General features: G+C 45.4%; 1 protein-coding gene across 2 annotated transcripts in view; it reads left to right on the top strand.

Annotated features, from left to right (window-relative positions):
• The first annotated feature begins 6,992 nt into the window (after positions 1–6,992).
• Positions 6,993–10,275, top strand: part of TRMT2B (tRNA methyltransferase 2 homolog B (S. cerevisiae)) — a 53,804-nt gene continuing 50,521 nt past the window's right edge. The window contains exons 1-2 of one of the 2 annotated variants that reach the window (XM_011964794.1): positions 6,993–7,292; positions 7,376–7,465. The gene's annotated coding sequence lies outside the window, so the exon portion shown is untranslated. Of the gene's footprint in view, positions 7,326–7,375; positions 7,466–10,275 lie in introns of both variants that reach the window. The other variant, XM_011964793.1, reaches the window with a different exon arrangement.

Here is a 10,275-nt window from a genome sequence, read left to right on the forward strand (position 1 = left end):
AAAAAAAAAAAAAAAAACCTTCAGCTCCATTTGTTCAAGTTACAAGTGACCATCTGATTACTAGTTTGGTTTCTCAGGTATATTAATAGCTGGTAGGTATGACCCTAAATAATAGAGAAGATAATTCCTGTCACTGGAAACTATATTTGTCACTGGCATTTATTTGACTTGTAAGCCAGTATCTTATTTTTATTATCATCATCATCATCATTATTATTATTATTATTTTGAGACAGAGTTTCACTCTTGTTGCCCAGGCTGGAGTGCAATGGCGCTATCTCGGCTCACCACAACCTCTGCCCCCTAGGTTCAACTGATTCTCCTGTCTCAGCCTCCCGAGTAGCTGGGATTACAGGCATGTGCCACCAAGCCCAGCTAACTTTGTATTTTTGGTAGAGACAGGGTTTCACCATGTTGGTCAGGCTGGTCTTGAACTCCCAACTTCAGGTGATCCACCTGCCTTGGCCTCCCAAAGTGCTGGGATTATAGGCGTGAGCCACTGTGCCTGGGCCTTTTATTATTATTATTTTTATTCAGATGGAGTCACTCTGTCACCCAGGCTGGAGTGCAGTGGTGTGATCTCGGCTCATTGTAACCTCCACTTCCGGGGTTCAAGCAATTCTCCCACCTCAGTCTCCCGAGTAGCTGGGATTACAGGTGTGTGCCGTCACCCCCGGCTAATTTTTAAAAAAATTTTTAGTAGAGAAGAGATTTCGCCATGTTGGCCAAGCTGGTGTGGAACTACTGACCTTGAGTGATCCACCCTCCTCAGCCTCCCAAAGTGTAAGGATTACAGGCGTGAGCCACTGCACCTGGCCCATATCTCTATTTTCGTAGAACAGATTCCTAGAGGGAGAATTTCGGGGGCAAATGCTATGGAATTTTTTAAGACTCGTGATTCTATTTGCTTTCTAGGAAGCATCAATTTACAATCCCACTGGCAGTGTATGAAGGTTTCTGCCTCACTGCTCATGGTCTACTTTGAGAAATATGTGTTCCTTTTTTTTTTTTTTTTTTTTTGGTGACAGAGTCTCGCTGTCTGTCACCCAGGCTAGGGTGCACTAGCACTGTCACGGCTCACTGTAGCCTTGACCTCCTGGGCTCAAGCAATCCTCCCACCTCAGTCTCCTGCTAGCTGGGACCACATGCGTACACCACCATGCCTGGCTAATTTTTTAACTTTTTGTAGAGTTGTGGTCTCTAAGCTGGTCTCAAACTCCTGGGCTCAAGTGATCCTCTTGCCTCGGCCTCCCAAAGTGCTGGGATTACAGGCGTGAGCCATTGTGCCTGGCACAGTTCTTTGTAAATCTTCATTAACTTCACAGGTAAAATAGTATTATCTAGTTTGTATACTTTGCATGTTCTGTGATTACTAGTGAGTTAGAACAAAACACCCTACTGAGCAATCAGATTTCTTTTCCTGGAAATTCTCTCTCCATGCCTTTGTCAAAGTCTTTATTGAGGACATCGTGTTCTTCTTGTAAGTTTATGTAAGCTTTTTATCAAGAAAGATAATGACTCTTTGCTATACTTGTATATATTTTTCTGCTTCTTTTTTATGATTTCATTTTGTTAATTATATTTTTGTCATGTCAAGTTCTTAAGGTTAAGTAGTAAAATCTACCTACTTAGTGTTTTTTTTTTCTGCTGCTTTTAAGTTTATGATGTCCTCTCCCATCCACAATTCAGATGCATAATCATCTGCGTCTTATTCTAGGGCTTTTAGGGTTTGATTTGATGGTTGCCCAGGCTGGAGCACAGTGGTGCCATCTCGGCTCACTGCAACCTCTGCCTCCTAGGTTCAAGCGATTCTCGTGCCTCAACCTCCTGAGTAGCTGGGATTACAGGCACGTGCCACCACTCCTGGCTGGTCTTGAACTCCTGACCTCAGATGATCTGCCTGCCTCGGCCTCCCAGAGTGCTGGGATTACAGGCGTGAGCCATTGCACCTGGCCTATGGTTTGATTTTTCTGATCTCCAACTAATTCATCTGAAATTTCAGTTGGTGTGTGGTAGTCGGAGCTCAGATTTTAATGGACATCACCTGGTATGCTTGTTACAAACCTAGATATTCCTGAGCCCTATAACTGCCCCATGGGTTCTTCCTGCCCACTGCACAAACAAAATAGACCATGGCATTGCAGTAGAGAAAGAGTTTAATTGACACAAGGCCGGCCAAACCATCTCCTCAAAGTATCAAAGTATCAAAGATTAGGGGTTTTTCGAAGGTAGTTTGGGGGAAGGGACAGGGGTGGCTAAGCAATGGGTGCTGATTGCTTGGGTTGAAAACGAAATCATAGGGATTGGAAGCTCGCCTCTTGCACTGAGTCACTTCTGGGTGGGACCACAGGAGTGGTTGGTGGGTACAGGTGGAGCCATGGGTGTCAGACACCCAAAAGACCTGGAGACATCTCAAAAGGCCAATCTTAGGTTCTACAATAGTCATGTTACCTGCAGGAGTAATTGGAATAGTTGCATATTTTGTGACCTCTGGAATAGTGGTTGGCAATCATTTAACTATGCCTACATCTTAGTAGAATGCAGGCCACTCTCATCCTCCTAACCTGGTTGGTGCCCTTTCATTAGTTTTACAAGGGTGGTTTAGTTTTTGGGAAAGGCTGTTATTTAAACTATAAACTAACTTTCTCCCAAAGTTAGCGTGGCCCATGCCCATGAACGGCCAAGGACAGCTTGGAAGTTAAAGGCAAGATGGAGTCAACAATGTCAGATTTCTCTTAATGTCATCATTTTGCAAAGGCAGTTTCAGTGACCTGGAAGCTGAGGGAGACTGCTGCATACATTCAGATGGGAGGTCATAAGGTTCTGTGCTAAGGCAAGCTATACTGCATACTGCAAATGTTTCTCAAAATATGGTCGGGGCACATCTGCAACACAATCCGCTTGGATGATTGTAACACATATGGATTCTGAGCCCCACTCCACACTTACTGAATTGTTCCACCCCACACCTACTGTGGTTCCGACCCAGGAGCAGACTCTGTCCAAGAGGACCATTTTCCATACCCCTATGATTGCATCCTCAACCAAAGGGGATGAGGAGGTGATGAAAGGTATAGAGTTGTCTATACATATAACTATAACTGCCTACCAAACTATCTTTGAAAAATTCTAGCCTCCAAATTTTCAGGGAGATTGATGTGAGTAATAACTCCATCTCCCACATGTTATGGTTGAGCTCTCATCAATTAAACTTTTTTTTTTTTTTTTAAATTCGAAATGGAGTTTTGCTCTGTCACCCAGACTGGAGTACAGTGGCGTGATCTTGGCTCACTGCAACCTCCGCTTGCTGGATTCAAGTGATTCTCCTGCCTCAGCCTCCCAAGCAGCTGGGATTACAGGCACCTGCCACTATACCCACTTAATTTTTGTATTTTTAGTAGAGACGGGGTTTCCCCATGTTAGCCAGTTTAGTCTTGAACTCCTGACCTCAGGTGATCCACCCACCTCGGCCTCCCAAAGTGCTTGGATTACAGGCGTGAGCCACCTCGCCCAGCCTCAGGAAGTTTTTGATCAAGGGGAACTTTAGAATGGCGGTGCTTGTCCAAGAGGGTGATGCTCCTGCTCAGTCAATTTTAATACATGTTATTTCTGAGAGCGAATGCTGTAACCTCTCAGCTATCTTTTCCTTGCACCAAAATGAGAATGTTTGACAAATTCCTAGAGATTTCACTTTGCTGTGATTTGGTTGGCTAATAACAAAATTAAGTAAAAGGTTGTCTTGGTTCCAGCTCTTATTTGAGTTAACAATATTCCTTATCATCTATGACATATCCACTTACTGACTTTCTGGCTGAAGGGTCTAACCTTTCCTATAATATGGGGTATTCATTTCCCCTCTTACAAATGTAATGATTTCACTTTTATAGAAGAACATGCTTTGCCAGATTAAATAAATATAAAGGGGTTAATGGCTAAATAATTACATTTTAGCTTCTTTAATCTCTTTTCTCTCTCTACCCATCAGGTTTTTGCCTCCTTGAATGACAGGCCTGCTTTAAATGAATTTGCCTGGATGCTCAAAATAGGTGGGGGTGAGGGAGGAAATGCCTTCTCTCTTTCAGCAGACAAGATGGAATTCAGTTTAATTAATCAAATATTAATATTTATTGAGCTCGTATTGGACACCTGACTCTCTGCTAGGCACAACACAGAAGGCCAAAATGAGAAGTGATAAAGGAGCAGAAGGACTTGGGAAGGCAAAGAAAGGGGAAGAGGAGGTGATAAAAGGTGTGGAGCTGTCTATCCATATAAGAGGGGATAATAGATGAGAAAGGGAAAATAGAGCCAAAGGTAAATTCTCTGGCCTGGTCTCACTTTGTAACCCTGTATGGGCCTAGAAAGCTGAAGCAGTGGTTTGAGCTCAAATTTTGTTTATGAGCCATGAGAGCAGTTAGGATAGTAGCAATTTGAGTCAAACATTTACATCCTCAAGGGTTTAGGATGGAAGTGAAATCTCTCTTTAAAAAACAAGAAATATATACGTGCACGGGCGTGTGTGTGTGTTGTGGGGGCCACAGCCATTGGCCCCCTGAAGGTTCACTAAAATATCACTGATACGAGGTTGATTTATAGGAGAAAAGGCATACAAATTCATTTAACATGTACACATGGGAGCCTTCATCATGGAGACCCAACTTCCCAATAATTAACAGAAGCTTATATATCATCTTGAAATTACAGAAAGAGGCTGGGCGGTTGCTCATGCCTGTAATCCCAGCACTTTGGGAGGCCGAGGTGGGCAGATCACGAGGTCAAGAGATCGAGACCATCCTGGCCAACATGGTGAAACTCCGTCTCTACTAAAAATACAAAAATTAGCTGGGTGTGGTGGTGCATGCCTGTAGTACAGCTAGTAGGGAGGCTGAGGCAGGAGAATTGCTTGAACCCGGGAGGCAGAGGTTGCAGTGAGCTGAGATCGCGCCACTGCACTCCAGCCTGGGTGACAGAGCTAGACTCCGTCTCAAAAAAATAAAAAATAAAAAATAAAAAAGTAAGAAATTACAGAAAGAATGTGGATGGACTCAGAGTATATACAAAAACAGGTTTTAGTAGCAAGATAGGTTATGGAAGAAAGGAAGAGACTTGGTTTGTGAAGGTGGCCTTGTTATGTAGAGGAAGCCTCCTTCAGAAAGAATAGGTGGTAAATGCTTCTTTCCAAACTTTTAAAGACGTCAGACTCAATCTCTCCTGGATCCAGGTAAGGCAGAGAAATGGGAAGCTTGGCTGCATTCAAGGAGGTTCTCTACAGACGCAAATTTCCCCCATCTCAGTCCTCTGGTCCTGAGGCAGCCATTTCAAAAATATGGCAAATACATTTATTTTGGGGTAAAATATTATGATTTCCTTCAGAATGTATGAACACACAGTGTATCAACTTATTTTGAATGATAATAGCTAACTTTTTTGTGTACTTACTGTATTCTAAGCACTTTGTGCGTATTAACTAATTTAATCGTTGTCACAACCCTATGAAATAGGTACAATTATTTGGACATTTTTTTCAGATGATGAAACTGAGGCACTGAGCAATTAAATAACTTGCTCAAGTGGACACAGCTTATAAGTGGCAGAGCTGCTGGGGACAGTGGCTTATGCCTGTAATCCTAGCACTTTGGGAGGCTGAGGCAGGCGGATCACCTGAGGTCAGGAGATCGAGACCAGCCTGACCAACATGGTGAAACCCCGTTTCTACTAAAAATACAAAAATTAGCTGGGCTTGGTGGTACACTCCTGTAATCCCAGCTACTCGAGAGGCTGAGGCAGGAGAATCGCTTGAACCCGGGAGATGGAGGTTGCGGTGAGCCGAGATCGCACCATTGCACTCTAGCCTTGGCAACAAGAGCAAAGCTCCGTCTCAAAAAAACAGAAAAATAAAAAATAAGTGGCAGATCTGGGCTTTTAATTCTATTCTGACTGACTCAAAGTTTGCTACTATTTGAAGTATTGGGCCTTGTTTAATTTACTACTGTACTCACTAAGGCTAACACATTGCCTTACACATAATAGGCATGTTATGCTTTGAATAAATATTAATAAATGAAATGTTGACTACAAAGTGTTTTCCACTTAAGCACAATTATTATTAAGCATAAAGTATTATTAAATGTACGTTCACTTTTTTTTTTTGAAACGGAGTTTCGCTCTTTTTGCCCATGCTGGAGTGCAGTGGTGTGATCGCTCACTGCAACCTCCACCTCCTGGGTTCAAGTGACTCTCCTGTCTCAGCCTCCCAAGTAGCTGGGATTACAGGTGTGCGCCACCATGCCCAGCTAATTTTTGTATTTTTAGTAGAGACGGGGTTTCACCATGTTGGTCAGGCTGGTCTCGAACTCCTGACCTCAGCTGATCCTTCCTCCTCAGCCTCCCAAAGTGCTGGGATTACAGGTGTGAGCCACTATGCCCAGCCTGGTACGTCCACTTTGCTGTAAATTTTACTCTGTTAAAGCAACAATATTTTACAGCACACAGATGTGTGTATACCTCAAGTTTTCTTACTTATGTGGCTGGGCTACTGAATGTAGTCCAGGAGGTAGTGAATCAACCAAAAAGAGACATCTGTCTTCTTTTTGAGTTCTGTAGTTGAAGAAAAAAATTATTTCTGAGGGCTTAGGATTTAATAGTCTTGAGTGGGATCCAGTGAAAAAACTATAAAGTATTTTTCTGATGCAGTGTAAAATAGAGAATGAATGCCTGAAAAACCCCACGGCTCAGAATAGGTCTGACTTTTACCAAAGGATGCCATTTCAGGAAACCACCCTGCTCCTCATTTCCCAATCTTCCAACCTATTATGGATCTGATGTCTGCAAGTCTACCAGAAAACTATTCCTTGAGTTGGAAGACTTAAACTGCAAGCACCCCTGGGATGGGTAACGCAGTTAACACTGTAGTCTTGAGTTTCTTCGTGAGTCTCTTATGTAGATCCACCAATGGGACGGTGAGAAAAGAGCAGGTGGTGGGCGGGGCCGCGGGGAGGGGAGGAGAGGAGAACTTAGAGAAGGAAGGCGGCGGGTATCAGGGCTATGAGTGCTTTTAAGGAAGGTCTCCATAGAAGGTTCCCCCAGCAAAGTAGGGAGGGGCACTCCCCGAGAGGAGTCGAGGTGCCGGGGCCTGCTGCCTCGCCGACGCTGGGAGGAGCCCCGCGTCCCGCCGCGCTTGCCAAGGGTTGGCTGCGCTTGCGGCGGGAGTAGAGGCGCCTTGCGCACCAGGAAGTGACTGTTTCCCCGCCGCAGCAAACCAGGCCATCCGCTGGCCTTTTAGTTTGCCGCCTCGGGTTTGTAAGAGGATTTACTGGTTACGAAGGAAGGTAAGGTGGATAAATAGCCCGGAAAACCTGATTTAACCCTTGCGTTACAGAAAACTCTCTACTATGCCAAACTGTCCGCGGGGCCGGGAATGGAGGCGGCAGGCGGGGCTGGGGACGGGACCCGACGGTGACTGCGCAAGGTCGTGTCCAGCCTAGCGTGGGCCTGTGGCCTAACTCCTCCCACTCCCTTACTTTCCGTCCTTCCGGGGCCCTGCAGTCCGGCCAAATTTAGTGGTATCCTTTCCTAGCGTCTCCTCTTTGTTAACCCTTCCTACAGACACAGTGGGCAGAACTTGCCTAAAGAAGAAAGGAATGGAAGGGCTAGTGGAGTCTTGTTGGGGAGACAAGGACCTAACTGCCTGTGGACTGCAGTTGGGATACAGCAGAGAACCCATTTGCTCGTTTGGTTTAGCAAGGAATAGTGTTTGGGGCCGGTCCAACTGAAGGAAGGGTGAGCAGAGAGTGCAAGCAGGACCCTTGTCGGTGGGTGAACATTTTGCTCCAAAAGGGATCCTTGGCCCTGCGCGGTCAGACCTACCACATAGTCTCTTTGATTTGAACCTCTCTGAGCACAGGTGAGTTAGCCTGCCTTCCTATCTGGGCTACTCTGGACTCCATGGCTCTTCCTGATCAATTCCTGAGGCAGGTATAGAACAGTCGAGCACAACCGCTCACACACCTTTTTTTTTCTTTTGCTAAGGAAAAAAACGCCCAAGCATTTATTGTTTTTATTTTTTATTTTTTTTTGAGACGGAGTCTAGCTCTGTCGCCCAGGCTGGAGTGCAGTGGCGCGATCTCAGCTCACTGCAACCTCCGCCTCCCAGGTTCAAGTGATTCTCCTGCCTCAGCCTCCGGAGTTGCTGGGATTACGGCGCCCGCCACCACGCCCAGCTAATTTTTGTATTTTTAGTAGAGACTGGGTTTCACTGTGTTGGTCAGGCTGGTCTCGAACTCCTGACCTCGTGATCCACCGCCTCGGCCTCCCAAAGTGCTGGGATTACAAGCCTGAGCCACTGCACCTGGCCCCCAAGCGTTTATTTATTGTATTTTTTATTTTTTTGAGATGGAGTTTCACTCTTGTTGCCCAGGCTGGAGTGCAATGGTGGGATCTCGCCTCACTGCAACCTCTGCCTCCCAGGTTCAAGCAATTCTCCTGCCTCAGCCTCCCGAGTAGCAGGGATTACAGGCGTGCGCCACCACACCTGGCTAATTTTGTATTTTTAGTAGAGACAGGGTTTCTCCATGTTGGTCGGTCTGGTCTCGAACTCCTGAGCTCAGGTGATCCGTCCTCCTCGGCCTCCCAAAGTGCTGGGACTACAGGCGTGAGCCACCGCACCTGGCCCCAAGCATTTATTTAAAACAGGACAAGATATAAAAAGGAAATGGTATCTTCTGTGAACAAATGCCTCGCCTGACATTAAGAAACAAAGAAACAGAACTCACCTTGACTAGTATGAGTGTGCTGCCTTGAAAAAGAAATTTCACCACAGAAGTTACTAAATATGACAGGCTTTTACCTAGAATGATGGCTAGTTGGCACCTTGAAATAATAAGGTCCTGTTTTAGACCATACTTGATAATTTGGAAGAGACCTAGATGGACAAGGACCCTCCTGCTGGGGTATAGAGCGAATGAACTACAGTCATGGTGGAGTCACCAGTCAGAGGACCCACACATTCACAAAAAAGTCTAAATGTCGTTGGGGTGGGAATAACTGTCTTCAAATTCCTCAGCTCCCTTGTCCCTCCTCTGCAAATCCTCAAATGGGCCTGCAGTTTCCTTCCTCCTGACTTTCCTGCTGACTGGAGGGACAGGACCCCTCTCCTGGATCAGCTCTACTCCCTTCCCCTGTAGTCTGGGCTTCAAGGACCCTGGCCTTCCTCAGACCCACCAAGTCATTCCTTATATCTCTTGCCTCTTCATTCATTTCCTTTGTCTGGCTTTTGCCATTCTCCATATCAAACACATACATTCTCTCATAGGCCACACACTTTTTTTTTTTGAGAAGGAGTCTCTGTTGCTCAGGCTGGAGTGCAGTGGCATGATCTTGGTTCACTTGAACCTCTGCCTCCAGGGTTCAAGCAATTCTCCTGCCTCAGCCATCTGAGTAGCTCGGATTACAGGCATGTGCCACCACACTCGGCTAATTTTGTATATTTTTGGTGGAGACGAGGTTTCACTATGTTGGCCAGGCTGGTCTCAAACTCTTAATCTCAAGTGATCTGCCCATCTCGGCCTCCCAAAGTGCTGGGATTACAGGCGTGAGCCACCCTGGCTTTTTTTTTTAGACAAGGTCTCCCTCCCAGGCTGGAATGCAGTGGCACAGTCATAGCTCACTGCAGCCTTAAACTGCTGGACTTAAGTGATCCTTCTGCCTCAGCCTCCTAAGTAGCTAGGACCACAGGTGTGTGCCACCACACCTGGCTAATTTTTAAATTTTTTTGTAGAGACCGGATCTCGCTGTGTTGCCCAGACTGATCTCAAACTCCTGGCCTTAAGCAATCCTCCTGCCTTGGTCTCCCAAAGTACTGGGAGTTATGGTTGTAAGCCACTGCGCCCGGCTGCCACACACTTTTGATTGTATTAACAGGTAGTCCAGCATAGGCCATAACCTCGCTACACTCCAGCAGGCACTCATGTAGAGGGTCAGAAAACTTATGTGTGTATGTGTGTGTGGTGTTTTTTAAATTTCCCACATAACTGTACTCATCCTCACAGCACTTGCATGCATTATTACATCTTGTCAGTTTTGCAGGTTGGAGATGTTGAGGCATGAAGAAACCAAGTAATATGCTTTGAATCAGAGCCTAAGGAAGGGCAGTGACACATGTTAAGCACTGGCTGTCTTTTTTTTTTTTTTTTAATTTATTTATTATTATTATACTTTAAGTTCTAGGGTACATGTGCATAACGTGCAGGTTTGTTACATATGTATACTTGTGCCATGTTG

The sequence above is a fragment of the Mandrillus leucophaeus genome, unplaced genomic scaffold (assembly GCF_000951045.1).
Source record: "Mandrillus leucophaeus isolate KB7577 unplaced genomic scaffold, Mleu.le_1.0 Scaffold706, whole genome shotgun sequence".
Taxonomy (NCBI): domain Eukaryota; kingdom Metazoa; phylum Chordata; class Mammalia; order Primates; family Cercopithecidae; genus Mandrillus; species Mandrillus leucophaeus.